Source organism: Narcine bancroftii, chromosome 1 (genome assembly GCF_036971445.1).
Source record: "Narcine bancroftii isolate sNarBan1 chromosome 1, sNarBan1.hap1, whole genome shotgun sequence".
Classification (NCBI taxonomy): domain Eukaryota; kingdom Metazoa; phylum Chordata; class Chondrichthyes; order Torpediniformes; family Narcinidae; genus Narcine; species Narcine bancroftii.
Window position 1 is genome coordinate 328,801,367 of NC_091469.1, and position 5,424 is coordinate 328,806,790.

The 5,424-nt window shown below is 44.0% G+C and overlaps 1 non-coding gene across 1 annotated transcript; it reads right to left on the bottom strand.

The window, feature by feature from the left end:
* On the bottom strand, positions 1 to 191 carry LOC138752060 (U2 spliceosomal RNA). The gene has a single exon (XR_011350347.1). It is a non-coding gene; the product is annotated as a U2 spliceosomal RNA (small nuclear RNA).
* Between the last annotated feature and the right edge of the window lie 5,233 nt (positions 192 to 5,424).

The window sequence follows — 5,424 nt, forward strand, 5'->3', positions numbered from 1 at the left end:
TTTTTGTGCACCGTTCCCAGAGGCACTGCAATACTGGGTCGATGCGTGGAGTGGACGGAGCAAGCCCCTATTCCATTTCCCTGTTCCAAAAATCAATTTAATGTATGGTCCCTAGATAAGGAACGTATCCGATATTAAACTGATAAGAACAGATACTACACTTGATCTTAGCCAAAATGCAACATCAATATTCAAGTGGGTAAGAATTCTGGCTGATACCAGTGTCAAAACCAGATCCTGTAAAGCAGGACATCTGGTTTCCAAGTCATTGGCATTTGGAGGTGCTTACTGGGTATCAATTAGCCATTGTGCTGCACACAATAATGATGACATATTTCAATATTACAAAAGCTGTTTAAGTGCTTTGGGAATTGTAAGTTGCGATATGCAATAAAACCCCTGGTAACTGGAATTCAAGCAACCAGCAGCCTCAAGCAACAGGCAAAAAAAAATTAAAATAAATAAGAATAAAATAACTAGTAAAAAATGCTCAAGTTTAAAATTGTAAAAGTAAATGTTCTCAGAAGTGACACATAAACTTTTGGTGAAGATGGGAGCAAAGTAGCCGGAGTGTTCATGGACATTTTCAACCTCATTGCTGCAGACAGAGGTTCCCACCAGCTTTAAAAGTGCATCAATCATGCCGGTACCCAAGAAGAGTAGTGTGAGCTGCCTCAATGACTACCGTACAGTAGCAATAACTTCTACTGTGATGAAATGCTTTAGGAGTTGGTCAAGGCCAGAATTAACATGTACCTAAGTAAAGATCTGGACCCACTGCAGTTCGCCTATCGTCATAATCATTTCACGGCAGATGCAACATCACTGGCTCTCCACTCAGCTCTGGATCACCTCGAAAACGGCAACTCATACACACGGCTCCTATTCATCCACTACAGCTCGGCCTTCAATACCATTATTCCTTCAGGGATGGTGAAGAAGCTACAAACTCTAGGCCTCTGTACCCTCCACTGCAAATGGATCCTTGACTTTCTCATTGGAGGATCTCAGTCAGTACAAATTGGAAACCAAGTCTCCTCCTCACTGATCAACACAGGTGCACCCCAAGGATGTGTGCTTAGCCCACTGCTCTACTTATTATGCACCCATGACTGTGTGGCCAGGCACAATTCCAAAGCTATCTACAAGTTGGTCAATGACACCACAGTTGTTGGCAGAATCACAAACGGCAATGAGGACGCGTACAGGAGGGAGATAGATCAGCTCATTGAGTGGTGTTACAACAACAACAACCTTATACTCAATGTCAGCAAAACCAAGGAGATGATTGTGGACTTCAGGAGGAAGTCAGGAGAATATGGCCCAGTCCTCATCGAAGGCTCAGTAGTAGAGAGGGTCAAGAACTTCTTCTTGTGGGTCAACATCTCTGAGGATCTGCCCTTAGTCCCTCCACGTTGATGTAATCACAAAGAAGGCTCGCCAGCAGCTAAACTTTGTTAAGTGTCTGAGGAGATTCAGTATGTCACCAAAGACTCTGTTAAACTTCTACAGGTATACCATGGGAAGCATTCTGGCTGGTTGCATCACTGCCTGGTATGGAGAGGCCAACTCTCAGGACAAGAATAAACTCCAGAGGGTTGTTAACATCACAGGCACCAGACTTCACTCCATCGAAGACATCTACATGAGGCAGTGTCTTAAAAAAGCAGCCTCTATCCTCATAGATTCCCATCACCCAGGCCACGCCCTCTTCACTCTGCTACCATCGGGGAAAAGGTACAGGAGCCTAAAGACGAGTACTCAGCGGCACAAGGACAGCTTCTTCCCTGCTGCCATCAGATTCCTGAATGATCAATGAACTTTTCATGCACTATTATTTTTACTTTTTACAGTAATGTTGTAAGATGGTTATAATATGAATGTTTGCCCTGTGATGCTGCCGCGAAACACCGAATGTCATGACTTGTTCAAAATAAATTTTGATCCTGATTCTGAAATATTCAGCCAGTGGAGAGCCTTGGCCGTGCTTTGCTTGTAGCAGCTGTTTGAATAAAGTTGTGTGAAACTCCAATAGCGTCACCCAGGATGAAGAGCTGTTTGATGCTGATCGCTGTCGGGGTACCTCTCTTAAAGTGTCTCTTTTATCATGCTTAGTATTTTGGCCCATGAGTCCACGGACTCGTGGGGCGATATGGCCTGTTATCGTGCTGTATAACCAATTTTAAATTTTAAACTTACAGGCAGTCCCCAGGTTACAAACGTCCGGGTTGCGAACAACTCGTACTTACAAATGGGCTGTTCTCCAATTGGCGCGTGCGTACAATGTTACCTCATAAATGCTAAGTAAGAACCGTAAGTACCTGTACCACCTTGCATACAAATTTGTCTTATGAACAAATCCAGATAACGGAACTTGTTTGTAGCCTGGGAACTGCCTGTAATTTACAAAATTTTAAATTTTAATATGACTTTTTTTTAAATAGTAAGAGTCGGCCCAGTCAGAGGGTTTATCTGTAAACTTGGGGGAGAGGGGGTTAATTATCTATAATGTTATTATTCATCTTTCAGGAAGGTCTGAGGAGGGGAGGAACCTGCAGATGCAGCAATGGCTAAATGTTTTCAAAGAATGTGACTGAACATAAAGTAAAATATTTTAAGGTTACTTATTCATGGAAGTGAATTTTTAAAATTAAATTTTAAATTTAGCCATGCAGCTTGGTAACGAACTATTTTGCCCCATGAGTGCATGCCAACTAATTAACACCAAATTAACCTACACCCCAGGTATGTTTCAAACAGTTGCAGGAAACCAGAGCCCCTGGGGAAAACACATGCAGACATGGGGAGTACATACAAACTCCTAAAAGACAGCGCGGAACTGTAATGGTGTGCTAAAGACTACAACAATTGAGTCGCCCCAAAGTTTATTGAAGTTTGGTCAGTGTAAATACAGTATAGTATTTTTGTCTTTTGTCTTTTAAACTGTTTATTCTTAATGCAGGTATTGTGGCAGCCCGTCGTTGCGGCGATTGAGCAGGCACTCCGGGCAGCGAGTGCAACCAAAGCCCAGCAGCCCGCGCAGCGGCACTGACCCCAACAAGCGAACCAGCAGGTGAATGGCAAAAGCAGTTTAAAGTCCAGCGACTCCAAAATGGTGCTGGCCTTGCTGTGCAGCCAACATACAGGGACAGCGCGCAGGGAAGAAGGGCATTGTTTTGCAGTAATGTACCTGCATGTGGGAAAGCCACTTTTGTTACGCACATTGTGACATCAGCCAAGGGGAGCCACAGCAGGAACAGTACAAGTATAAAAGTTGGGCCTGAGCCCTAATAAAACTCGGAACTTAACCTGACTACATTCCATCTTCTTTCGAGTAGCGCGCAGCTACAGGGTATCAGTTAGGCTCTATAAGAGTAAGTCTCAAGCAACGGAAAATACTCTTATCTGGCATCTTCCAATCTCCATAGGTGCCAGATAGCAGGGGTTTTACTGTATTACAAGTTCCTTCTTTCCAGTGGGAGACCAGGTCTTTGCCAGGGTGTGTGACTATTGTTTTAGTTCATGCATACATTCAGAGGATTGATTACATGTTCCATAAATTCCATTCAAGACCTGTACGTGTCTCGGGATTAAAATTGGCATCAGCCCATTGTGATTATAAGCAGAAATACAAACTGCCGGAGTCTGACAGAAGGAGCTTTTGAACTGCACTGGATTTCATACAGGAAACCTCTTGCATAATGTTCAAAGGAGAAACATACAAAATGCTGGAGAAACTCAGCAGGTCGGGTAGCATCGATGAAAGTCAACAGATAGTCGACGGCTTTGGGCATTTTGTACGGTTCTCCAGTTTTCCCACATCCTCAGTCTTGTTTACCTGCATAATGGTAATTTCTCTTTCCTTGGAGGAAACATCCCATTCCTTCCCCCCGCCCCCCCCCCCCCCATTACACCCCAGTCCCAAATGTCAGTCTGATTGATGAGTTTGAGTTCCCTGGCCCGTAGCACAGTGAGAAAATGTCTGGAAAAGGCTACAGTCCTGTCTCCTGCAGCAAGGACATAATTATCTCTGAAACCAAGCTTCGGGAGATGGAGTAGTGGAAGAGAAAATGATTCCTAGTCAGGGCAGAAGTGGGGCATAAGCTTTGCCTGGAGTCTCAATGTGAGTGACATTGCAAGTTGCAATCCAGAGACCGAAGACAAGCTTGGTTTTGTTGGGGATTGTTCCTACTTCTCCTGATCGACAGACGGTGCTGTGAAGGCTTTTTCTCTGCCTCCACTCTTTTCAACAGTTGGGCAATGCCAAAGGCATTATAAATTGCAAAACAAGTTTGGGAATAGTTTGCGAAAAAACAGAAATGCTGGAGGAACTCAGCAGGTCTCGCAACATCTGTAGGAGGTAAAGATATATAACTGACATTTATGACCTGACCTCTTCTTCAAGGTCTGAGTAAAAAGGGAGGTGGGTGCCTGAATTTGCAGGCTGGGGAGAAGGAAAGAATGGACAGGGGGAGGAGTACAGAGCAACCAGCAAAATGTGTTAATTGGATATGGAGGAGAGAGGAAAGGTGTGAATTGTTGGGGGTGGGGAATGGGGGGTGTTAGCTGGCTCTGTGAAAGGAGACCGGGGAAAAGGAAAGGAGACATGAGATAGATGGAGGTGGAGGGGCCAACAGAAACTAGCGAAGTCAATATTAATGCCATCCGATTGGAGGGTGCCCAGACAGAATATGAGGTATTGTTCCTCCAATTTGTGGGCAGTCTCAGTCTGGCAGTGCATGAGTCCATGGATGGACATGTTGCAAGGCAAAGGGGTGGGGAATTGAAAGGGGTGCTCAACTTTTGATGAAGTGGTACTGAATGGGTGCAGGGCTGATAAATTCCTTGATTGCTTCTAGACTGTGTGCAGTTTCTGCTTTTAAGTGTTGATAAATGTAACATAAAAGAAGACACAGAAAAGAATAATAGGATTGTGCAGAGTCAGCGTGGAATTATGAAAAGGTTAATCCCATTCACCTAATTGGCAAGAGTTTCTGGACAATGTGACTGATGGGAAAGATAAGTGGGCATCAATGGGGGCTGGTGTATTTACATTTTCAGAAGATCCCGCACAACACCATGGTGTACAAATTAAAAGCATGTGAATTTAAGGGTAATCGAGATATATGGATTGGGAATATTTAATGGATAGACAGTCAAGGATTGGGAATTTATGCGCCTTTCTTAGGTCGTCAGGCCTGTGGGTACTCCAGGGATCAGTGCTGGAGCCCCTTTAATAACCATCTATGTCAGTGGATTGACCAAGAGGGGGACTAAACTTCATATCTCTCTGCTTGCTGATAACCCCAAATAGAGTGTGATATAAAGAGGCTACTGGGGGATTAAGATAAGTTCAGTAAGTGGGTAAGGACATGATGGACGGATGCAATGCAATGTGGAAATATGTGAAGTTATTTTTTAAAT